Raw genomic sequence first — 11,893 nt, 5'->3', positions numbered from 1 at the left:
CCCTGGAAACTAAGAACGTGCTGGTCCTGAGGCAGTGGCGTTTGTGCTGGCCTCAGCGACTGCCCTAAAGGGATTTCCTGGTGCTAATTGAGGGGCGCTGACAGATGCCTGGGAGCTGGTCTGCAAGGGGGAACACCAGCCTCCATGCCAGCATGGGTCCAGGTGTCAGCCTTAGAGCAAGATCTGTTGCGGTACAAGTAGCACCCTGCTCAACTTCCAGGCTGAGCTCATTCCAGTGCTTCCTCAGCTAAAAGAGAGAGGAAATCCTGTGTGCCCATCGCGCAGAGGGTCCCGTGGCACAGTGCTAGATGTGGCCCACGTGTGGCAGTTTGTGTGGTTTGTGGTTCGGGTGGGCAGCATGCAAGCACCGTCTGTGGAGGTGGGAAGGGGCCGCTGGCCCGTGGAGCCCCAGCAGGCTCCTGTGACAGCTTCCCCACGGATCTCTTGTGGCCAGCTGCTGCCCCAGGGCACCGCAGCCTTGTCCGCGGCTTAAGGCCGTGTCCCTAGGTCTACCCTCCAAGACGGTCATCCAGAGAGGAGTGAGAAGGGACAAGCCCCTTGGTACAGGACAAACGCCTCTGCTGGGAGCTGCTCCTGACTTGTCTCCTCCTGTAGCTGTCGAGAGGCCTGAGGAGAAGCGGCAGGAGACCCCGAGCCCACCACCGTCGCCGGGAAACGGAAGACCGCGGAAGAGGAGCATCTGCCTCCTGGTGCCTTGGGATAACGAACCACTGGTGCTGGTACGTCGCTGTCTCGCAGCCTCTTTTGCTCTCCTCTGGGCATAGAATGTGCTCAGTGCAATTCCTGCAGGGCTGGGGGCAGGCTGACCTGCCTGCCTTGGGGCAGGGGGTCTTGTCCTTGGCTGAGTGGGAAGTGACGCTCTTCCCTGCCCCAGTGTGTGCTGGGCTGTGCGTGACTGTGCTGCCCGCTGCCGGGGCATCTACTGGCCCTAGCTGCTAGCTGTGGTAGAACCATGGGCTTCATGGGTCTGGCGCCAGCCTGCTTCCACCCCTCTTTCAGAGCAGCTCTGCCGGCTTCCCTGAGAAGGAACTAAGCTACTGCTCTCTCTTGGCAGCCCCCTGCACCTGACCCGGGCTACCCCATCACAGAAGAGATCATCGAGGAGGAGAGGGAGGCAGCGTGGCAGCGGCTACGCCGGCTCTTGGGGCATAAGGCTGGTAAGGGCAGACTGGGAACGCGAAGGGCACGGCAAGGAGCAGAAAGCCAGGGCCCGGGCTGGCAGGGCAGTGGGGTGTCTGCGTAGCGCAGGCTGAGGAAGCTCCTGGGCCAGTGCTGCCTGCTCCTCAGGTCTGCAGCTCTTCGAGACTTGTGAAGACTTGGGTGGGAGGCCTCGTGTCCCGGGGCTGATGGCCGAGGTTCCCCAGGGCCGGAGCTGTGAGCTGTTCATGCTGGGAGGCTCGGCTCAGGGGTAGTCCTATACAGCAAGTTGAGGGTCCTGATTTCTTGCTGCCTCCCAGCAGATGAGGTCCCCAGCACCAGTGAGGAAGATGTGTCCCTGGGCACAGCCATCGCCCAGGGCTCCTCTGGCACCAGCTACGCACAGGAGACCACAACATCGGACATTTCTGGGCTGGCCGCTTCCACCACCACCACCGGCCATAGTCACAGCGCCCAGCCCAGAAGCACGAGCACCCCCGTGTTGGGAGGTGAGTTGGGGCACACAGGGCTTCTCCAGGGGTGAAGGGCAGGGCTGGATTGAGGCAGCAGCTTTCCTGCCAGACCTGGTTGAGCCCGCCGGGCTTGGGCTGTGCAGAGCCTTGCCATGAGGAGGGAAGTTGCTCCTGCCACTCGCTGCCTCAGTCCCCAGCCCTGGGGGGTGGAGGGAAACTGAAATGCCGCTCCTTGACCCCTCTGGATGCACTGGATGCATCAGCTCCTGCAGGTACTGCCAGCTCCCTAAAGCCAGGCTCTTCCTCCTTTGCTGACCCCTGCTCACAGACTTGTGTTGCTTTGCAGGAACTCCTGCGCCCCTCACGCCTTGGAAGAGTCGTCGCTTCCTCTGGTAGAGAGGGAGTTGGTGCTTCAGCCTTGAGGAGCTGACGGCTCGTGTTGTCCCCTTGGGCTGGGGGATGGTGGAAGGGCCAGGCTGTGCTGTAGGAGCCAGCTTGGGTGGTACCTGCTGGGATCCGGGGATGAAAACCTTCTATTCCCCCCGGGGATAGGGATTGTGGTAGCCCCTGTGCCAGCTCAGAGCGTGGCTGCAGACACCTGATCAACCTTTGTGCTTCCAGGTTCGTCCACCCCCGCCTCGTCCACCCAGGCAAGAAGGAGGACACGAGGAACCGGCAAGCGCCAAAAGGCACGCATCCAGCATTCCCGTAATAAGTAACGGCCAGTGCTGCTGGCCCCCCACCCGCGGGGGTCTGGTCCAGAGCAGCTCCGAGGCGGGACCAGGGTGATGGGGCCAGGCCCGTCTCTGCTGACAGCAACAAACCGTGCTGGGTGGCAGCGCCCAGGGTGGGACAGGATGAGCCAAATGCTTCCTACTGGAACAGCTGCACAGCCAAGGCTGGATGAACCTCTGTGCATCTCTGCAGCGTTTCCTTCCTTTATTTTGCCGTGTTTCCTAAGGCGTAAACTTTTGCTCCAGCCCTGGCAGTGTCTCCCCTCCCTTCCCCTCTCTGCTGCTGCCCACTCCCCATGTGGGGATGCTCTGGAGCCACTAGCGGAGTCCAGAGTGGATGGGGGTTCTCACCCTCCCCAAATCCAAATTGTTTTTCATTTGTGGCTCATCCCCACCCGCTTGGGGTTTGCCAGCTCCCAGGAGCTGTGGTGCTGTCTCCCCTAGTGCCGTTCAGTGGGAGCAGGGTACAGGCTGCCAGAACCAGGGCTCACCTGAGATCTGCCCCCCCCCGCCTGCAGGGTCCCCACCACCCCCAAGAGGGCTTCGCTGCCGGGTCTTCTACTGCCTGAGCCATGCGAGTGTGTGTGTCGGGTGGAGTCTGAATTACAGATAAAACCACAAATATTGCCATGTTCTTTCATGGAATCACACTTTATTTTTATAGTTGAGCTGTTACAGCACCTCCTTCCTTCTAAAACGTGATGTAGATGGATGTGACTAAACCTGTTCTCTTTGGTTTTTTCTTCTTCCCCAAGGAGGAGGACCGCTCTGACGCCAAGTGGCCTTTCGGACCGCCAGGGGCAAAACGTCGTCGGCTGTGATCTTTGTTGAAGATTTTATTGTTCTACATTTGTTCTTCAGTTGTTTTAATATTCTAGTTGTACTGTTGTTCTTTTGTTAGTATACTGTAGATCTTTTGTTGTTATACTGTAGATCTTTTGTTGTTTTATTGTTATAATGTTATTAAACCTTTGTTGTTATGTTATTAAACTTTTGCTGTATTGTTTTAATGTTGTTAGACCTTTGTATTAAACCTCTGCTGTTAATGTTATTAAACCTTTGTTGTAATGTATTAAACCTTTGTTCTACTTTTGTTTTCACAATCATTTTACTATCATTTTAGTATTTAGTAACTGTCAAGATAGGATTCCCACCCCCCCCCCCACCGCACCCCCCCATCCCCTCTTTCTATGTCCTCCACTTAAAGTAAATAGGCTGTGTTCACATCTGCCTTCCCAGTGTTTGATTCCTGGGCCAGGGCACAGGGTGCCGCTTTCCAGCACCCTCTGCTTGTGGGTGCTTGCCTCCCCTGTTCAAACACAGCTGTGTGGTGGAACAACAGTTAGTATTACTACTACTCTTTATTATTTCACTAGTTTTCCTCCACTTTGCCTCTGCTTCGAGCAGTGGCAATTTCAGGGCAAGACTGCACAAACGTGCTGGAAAGGCCAGTGAAGAGAGAGAAACACATGGTAGGTCACTGGCCAGATCCTTACTGACAACAGAAATTTAGTACCATCAGCTCAACACAGAGTCAAGGAAAAGGTGGGAGGGGGGGAAATGCAAAGAAACTTCATCGTAATCCTTTTTTTCTTTCTTATTTTTTTCAATTAATATGGAGTGCTCAAAACCAAGACTCCAACTCATCCATTAGACCTGCAATTTAAGCTAAGAATGCAATGGTGGGGGGCAGAGGGTGGGTGGAATCTGTCCCTTCTGTGGATCAAAAGACTCCCATTTCTGAACCCAGTTGTTTTGTTTAAGAGGACTGCACATTTGTTAAGTCCTCTCTTGGCAAAGGAACCACAAGCTCTTCACAAAGAACAGTCTCACACAGCAGTACGTACAGAAAGATGTAAATAGAGTCATAAAAGAGACTTGTTTTCTTTAGCAGATTGCCTGCTCACCAGCAAGTATTTTCAGAAGATGCTACCTCTGTGTCCTCCTGAGAAAGAAGGAACAGTTTAGGACTGAAGAGGGGAAAATCTGAATGCACTTGCTATCCATTCTCTGAATCTTCAGTAGCTTAGCATTAAATGCATAGAGCTGCAATTGCCTGTGTTCCAACCTACATGAGAATTTTATTTATGAGTGGAGTGGCCCACTATCTCTCTCACTTTCCCTGTCCATTCTTTGTATCATAGAATGGTTTGGGTTGGAAGGGACCTTAAAGCTCAACCAGTTCCAACCCCTTGCCACGGGCAGGGACACCTTCCACTAGAGCAGGTTGCTCCAAGCCCCTGTGTCCAACCTGGCCTTGAACACTGCCAGGGATGGGGCAGCCACAGCTTCTCTGGGCACCCTGTGCCAGAGGCTCACCACCCCCACAGGGAAGAACTTCTGCCTAGGAGCTCATCTCAATCTCCCCTCTGTCAGTTTAAAACCAATTCCCTTTGTCCTATCACTACATGCCCTTATAAAGCATAAAAAATAAAAGCACTGAGTGGAGACCTGCCAAGCTCAAGCGGAGCAATTGCTCCAACTCTCTTTTGCTCCGACTCCTGTCTCCAGGCAGTTCACCTTGGCACAAACTTCATTATAAGAACACCATGTGTCAGATGAGCAGACACGTAGGGTATGGGTGGATTCCCAGGCCTGTGACACAAGGCCACACATGCCACTCTTCCAGCAAGGCAGGGAGCAAACAGGAGCGGGGCCCATCACTCCCATTCCCTCAGGGAGGTGAGAGGGAGCAAAATCTGGGGCTCAGTTTCAGCACCTGCCAAATCACACATTTTTCCTCAGAAAAAGGATTACAAGGGGAAGAGGTTTTGCAGAGAACATTTTTTTTGCCTTCTCTGATTGCAGCCTTATTACCTGCCAGGGTTCAGTCTGCTCCAGTTGGTATCCTCCCAGAGATGAGTCGTGAGCAGAAGGTAAGGCTAAAGCAAGTTGAAGTCCCCTTTGAAATTTCACGACATTGAAATGCAAAATCATCCATAGGGATATGGATCAGCTGGAACAGTGGCAAAGATCTAAGGTGTTTGGCAAGCCTGAAGCAGCAGGCACAGCTACCCGAAGATGAAAAGCATTTGGGAGGTGACAGAGCAGCATACTGATGACTGCATGGAAAGAACCACTGCTCTAAAAGGCACAGAGAAACCAGATCTCCAAATGGCGAATCTCAAGATGTTCAAGTGTACCTACACCTGAACCAGGCTCAGGTTTCAAGCCACATGCAAGGGCTGTAGGAAAACAGTCTCTCCAGACAGCCTTACAGTGCAAAGGACCACCTTTGACCCAAGTGCTTAATAGTGCACCACTTATACTGTTTCCACACCAGTCTGCAGTGGGAGACCCACACTCCACTGCTCAGAGCAACCTGCACCACCAGGACCCATTCCTGAATGGAATGTAACTGCTTGGAATGTCATTCCTAACCCCCCAACCCCAACAAAAGAAAAGAAGTCTCTTTGCAGCCTTATTACCTCTGAGGATTGAGCTGCTGCCTGTAGCACCCTTTCCTCCTGAGGACAGCAGGATTGCTCAGCCAGAGCCTCCAGCAGCACTGGAGGTGGCTATGGGCAGGGATTTTGCTAAGTGTTATGCAAAACTTTTCACAGGCATTGGATCACTCGAATATCTGCTTAAAGCAAGGCAAGAGTTGAACTGTGATGCACTGGCAAATGGTCTTGAGCAACAGACAAAAGCAGAGCAGGTACATGGCTGTATGCCAGATGAAAATGGCTTCTTGTGACAACTATTCATCTGCCCTACTTTGGATGTGGTAACTATGCTGAAGGTAACTGCAAACCCTTAAGCACCATTGCAATAGCCTTGTGTACTTCAGAAACCAAAAGCTTGATTTAAGATCACAGGGCACCTTATCTGTAGCTCTTGCTATTGTGCAATTACTACGGTATCCATATGCAGAGAAAAAGGGAGTATCAGTGACTGTAACAAACATATTTCTTCCCTAAACTACCTCCTTGGAACACCTCGAGAGTTGCTTAAACCACAGGTCAAAAAGTCCAAGTGGTTATTTGCACTGAAGGGATGAGACTTGAAAGGCTCCAAGGATGAGAAATGCCAACTATTGCAAATACCACAAACTGATCTTAAAACAGATACCGTGACAAAGAGCACAGGATGGGCACAGTCTTCAAAGGACAGTAATTTTTCATTGCCTATCAGCAATGGTTCAGTTCTAGCAGAAGGTCTCCCTATGTGCTATAATTATACTGTCAGATGTGCTCACAGGCAAGTATTCCCCAAAACTAGCTTCCATCCTCATGGAAGTGACTGACTCTGACACACATGCTGCAAGTCAGACACACCACTGAATGGAAACAGCTGGGCCATGCTTGGGGGAGGCAAGAACTAGACAATCCTGAAGGTCCCTTCCAAGCCAAACTATTCTGTGATCTATGGTCTTCTAAATCAAAGAGATTAAAAGCATAAAATCATACACTTGTGTGCTCAACCTCAAATAGTTCTTTCAGTGTCGGCCTCGACGCAAGGCCACGATCCAGTGATGAATACTTAACAAATTAGAGCACTGAAGAGCCCAGATAGAAAATAATCTGTCAAGTTCACAACTAATGCTGCATTTCTGACAAAGCAGCAGAGGAAAGGGCTGGAGACAAGCCCAGCAAGCACACACACAGCACACCCATGGAGACTGCAGGTTAGTCCATTAGCAAACACTGAGCACCTCTGCACCATTGCAGGGAAAGCAGAAGAAGGACCAGAACACCCAGCCCAGTACACTTCATCCTGCTGAAGAGTGCGAGCCACAAAGAGCTGCTACTCTTACCAAGACAGCCAGCAAATGTGTAGGTCCTTTAAAAACAAAAAGGAACTCATGCTGTTAAATGTCCCTTCACCATCCTTCTGGCTGCAGGAGCTCCACAATTGCTATCTGCTTCCTAAATAACCCAAGTGCTCCAGAAAAGAATGAAAAGACAGACCAATTTGTACAGAGCATCCAGCAAGTGACAGTACATGTCTTTAACCCTGGTGCTTGCATTAAAGTCGAGTGATTCCATGCAAGTTATCCCTAACCCACCATGGCTGCACAACAAAACGCTTGTTTTACACTGTAATGCTCTCTTCCTACAACTCCTTCATTGCCCTGCTCCCTCGCTGCCTCCCCACTGCCAGACCTTGCAACACTTGGCACTCCCTGACTTTTCTGGCTGTCTTTGAAGCTCAGCATTTCACTAATTCATTTCCATGCTTTTTTGTTCTAAGAATTCCTCTGTGAAGTCTGCTCAGTCTTGGGAAGCAATGCTGTGCTAGTGTGCGCCTTTTATAACCAGGAGCTCAAGCATGAAATGGGAGAAAGACTGAGCATATGTATACTCACACTATAGCATCAACGAGTTGGAGAATAGAGTTCACATAAGAGATGGGGAACAGCTTCCTGGCCTAGAAGGTGCTTTCCATTTAGGAAGATGAAAATTGACTTCTCCACTCTTTTTCAATTAATTACTATAGCCAGAACCATGTGATTAAGCAGAGTAGATGCTTTACAGCAACAGATTTTCTGCCAGGACCTTCAGCAGTAAGTGGGGCTGGAGGCTGCCACTTATACCAGTGCAGAGCCATAGCCAGGCTGGCTTTCACTGTGCTCCACCATTCCTAGAGCCCACATTTTCCTTCATCTTCAAGGATCTCACACACAACTTTCTTTCCCATCTCATCAGCACCCCAGACTTCAAGGCAACTGACATCAGTGTCTGGTGCCACTGCCTCTTGGGGCTCTTTTCCCAACTCCATACAGCTTTGCAGGTAGGTGGATAACTTTGGATAGCTTTTATTATGCTCTGTGACCGCTATGCAATTTCTCCAGAGCAGCAACTCCTCTAATCCACTGGAGGCTTCTCTTCTGTGGTTCAGACAGTGATTATTGCAGATGGGTGATGTAACCTCACAAACAAGTCAAGGCAGCTTATGACTCAGTTCAATCAAACATGACAATAATATTCTACACCTATCCTCCATGGATGTTGTAACAAAGCTTCCAACCCTTGAGTTACAAACCACATTCTGGTTCCCTGCCTTTAAATTATGAGGCCAGGATACATACAAGTTCTGCTACAAGGAATAGACTCCAAGATTCTCAAAGCCAAGTATTCTCCCCATTTGAATTGGGACTAGTTGAGTTAAATTGATTTTTTTTTTAATGCACTTATCCTCTACAGGGACTTCCCCCCCAAATGCTGATTTGCTGAAACTGTGCCTATCCAATACTCATTTACTGAATTGCATGGAAAGCTGCCAAAAGCAGCGATGCCTTCTGGACTAAACAAGGGATTTATTACTGAGAAACCACAGCACAGGGTAAAAATCCATCACAAACTTATTGATTTAAACTGATTGTAAGTAATCACACCCAATTTATAAGTGAAACATACTGCCATCTAATTTAGAGTAAGTGAACTGAACGCTACTACTCTGAATTCTGTTTAAAAGCAAACTCTAATTGATATCCAAATAGAAATAATTGAAGCTTTCAGAAAACATGAATAAAATATTCTGTTGTCTCTGTTTATTATGTATTGATAGGTCATTTTTACCTATTTAAAAATAGACAGTAATTATAGTATTATACTTCAGCAGGAATTTATACGTGAGCCTGAGGGCAAGTTAAATAGAATTGGACAAGTACTGTGCCTACAGCGTGGAGAAGAAAATTTGATGTGTGGGATGCAGTTTAAATGACTTCAACTCACTCTTAATATAGAAACTTTAAACTTTGCCCACTTTCCAGCCAAAACATGATGAAATAAAGTAATGCATCTTACTAAAACATGCATCTCCCCTCCAGAGGAAGCTTCCTGGGATGAAAATTGTATTGTATGGCACAAGTTATCGCTGCAGCACATCTTCCCTCCAAGATCCCATTCAGGGAATTGTGCTTGTCAGCCTCCTTTGCTATGTCTCATAACTGGATCTCAATCCTCAGCGGCATTTCTCAGCCTATAGCCCATTTTATTTCTAAATAAATGGTTGAAGATATTTGCTGTTCTTCCAAACTGTCAGTGTGTAAGCACTGCCAGGAAGAAACAACAACAACATGATTGCTCAGAATCATCTCTCATACTAGAAATTTGGCTATTAATATTTAAGGACGTAAGAACATATTACTTCTTATTAACAGAATCACTTCTAGCAGGAGCACAGTGTGCCACCACTTCCAGTATCCAACTGGCTTCATGGCTTTTGAAGACCAGAAGCCCACCTCGAACCTTTCCTCCTGGAAACGCCTTCTCATGTCATATTTAAAGACTAACATGTAATTTCTCAAGAGGAGCACTTGTGCCAGCTCACAACATGATCAACTTGAAAGGTCCACTGGACACATTTCAACTGTCCTTCCCACTGCAGGTTGGGTTCAGACATCTCCTCATCAGCTGCCTGTTTGCAGGAAGGTGCATTTCAAGTCTTGTGTGAAGATAAAAGCATAAATAAGATGTTCAGATGGCCTTGTGACAACATGAAAATGTTAAAGTAATGCTCTAACATATGTTGCACGCAGGAGTTTGAACCTCACCCTGCACTGAGCTGCACTGAGTGGCACAGTTGTCCATAACTGGCCTCATTACAACTCAAATAAGTCCATTTGCAGAGTGCATGGCAGGACTGGGCCCTCGGGAACTGGTTATGTTCCTGCAGCTGATTAAATTGCTGCATATCTTCAAGAAAGCAACAGCTCTGCATCCAAATCATGATGTACTCCTGTTTGCCTAGTTGGTACTAGCCACCTGCTAGCTGTTAGTTTTGCACAACTAGACATTTTCATTTACATAAACTTCCCCATTTTTATCATAAGGTGGCTCTTAACACCAATCCCATGATTCAATGCCACAAAAGGCTCTCTGCTTTTCTGCTGCTCCCAAATGAAGGAATCCTCAACTGTCATGACCAGTGCTAAATGATTCCAGGGGATGTCCATGCCCCTCGGGTACTTGCCAAGCATGACTTAAATTCTAGAGAAGCTACTGTGAGAAATAAAACCTAATTCACGAGCTCGGTTTTTTAGGACAAAGCTATCCACTACAAAGCAATGCTGTTTAGCAGAGATGACTTCTCTGTCTAGTGACATGAATGACAAGCTTTAGAACACAAGGATTAAAACCCCAATGCACAACTGTCTCCATAGAGATTACTTGGCTTCCATTTCTTCTCCTACAGGTGGTAGGACACTGCCCAGGCTCTGAAAGGGGCAAGCACAGACCCCAACGTTTATTTTTTCTCCCTGACACAGTCTGCAGAGAGATATGGAAGCCCTGAGTCCCCCCCAGCACAAGCAAAAGACAGCAAAACACCACAAGATATTTGTTGTCCTGGGTTGTCATTTTAGCCTCAGGAGTATTTAAGGAATGAACTAAAATTTAAGTCAATTTAATGCCAAATAGCACCAAAAAGTCCCCTCACAATCACACTGTCTTTTAGTATCCCTGTGACAGCATCCACACCCTCCTCACGTTTACAGCCTGTTACTTTCTGATGGTTGTCCTCTCTTTGCTTACCCTACAGCTTTGCACCTCAGCAAAGTGAAATGCTGATATTGAACGTGAAAGAGAAACTCATCTGTGTGATGAGAGTAGTGAGCTGGCATAGAGCTGTCAAACAGAGGAAGTGTCTTACAACTGCCACAGTATAATGAAAATGTTCTTTAAAACTCTGAGACAACTGCAGAGCAAGACAGAAAATGAAGCTGCCTACACCTGAGGCTGTACTCTATGTGTGTGAGCGCAGCAGCATCTGGTCTGGACTGTACAAGCAGTTTGAGTCAGGGCAAGCCCTATTTCCAAACTGCTGGTGCAGCAGCAAAGAGGGGCACAGGCAGAGCATTTTGTTTCCCATTTCCCCTGTGCCAAAATAAGTCATTACTGCAGTACTGTTTTGGAGGAGACAGGAGAACTGTCAGGACCCCAAGAGCAAATCCCTCCTTGCAAAGGATCAGCTTTGGACACGCTCTCCCCTCCACAGCGCACAAGGCTTCTGCTGGGGCAGGATGGATGGAGCTCACCCACGTTCACAGCCAGGCAAAGAGAAGCAAAGGCAGGTTAGGTAGGAGGAAGCCTCAGCTTACTTGAGGAGAAGCTGGGAAGATCACTGTCCAGCCCACGGCATAATTTCTGGCTTTTAAAGACTGCAGTCCACATACTGAACACGCTTTTCCAGGAAGCAAAATAAAGATACACATGAAGCTTAAAACTGCAGGGTCCATACACACATACTTGCACATCTGACCGTCAAACAACAAAAGACTTGCTTTACAGAGAGGATCAACACAGGTTCCATTTTGCCACAATTCCCAGAAAGCTGCTAATTTCACTGAATCTGACTTTGCTGCATTGCAAATGTTTCTTGACTCTAGGAAAGCTTAAGATTTATACGCTTCAGACACTTCAGCAAGATTTCCACAGGTCACCAGGGAATGTGGATGTAGAACTCTTGCAAGAAGTTTGAAAATTGAAGAGTAAGCACAGGCAAGCAAATATTTGAGGTATTTAACCTCCCCCAAAGGCACCAAGCTAAGCACCCAAGTGACTAACCACTTGCAAAAACACAAGC

At 48.4% G+C, this 11,893-nt stretch overlaps 1 long non-coding RNA gene across 1 annotated transcript; it reads left to right on the top strand.

Annotated features, from left to right (window-relative positions):
• Positions 1-621: 621 nt before the first annotated feature.
• LOC115602165 lies at positions 622-1,551 on the top strand. Its single transcript, XR_003989611.1, has 3 exons — positions 622-740; positions 1,076-1,178; positions 1,482-1,551. It is a non-coding gene; the product is annotated as an uncharacterized LOC115602165 (long non-coding RNA).
• Positions 1,552-11,893: the final 10,342 nt, after the last annotated feature.

This window comes from Strigops habroptila, assembly GCF_004027225.2.
Source record: "Strigops habroptila isolate Jane chromosome 13 unlocalized genomic scaffold, bStrHab1.2.pri S16, whole genome shotgun sequence".
NCBI classification, from domain to species: Eukaryota; Metazoa; Chordata; class Aves; order Psittaciformes; family Psittacidae; genus Strigops; species Strigops habroptila.
This window is presented reverse-complemented; position numbering and strand designations above follow the sequence as displayed.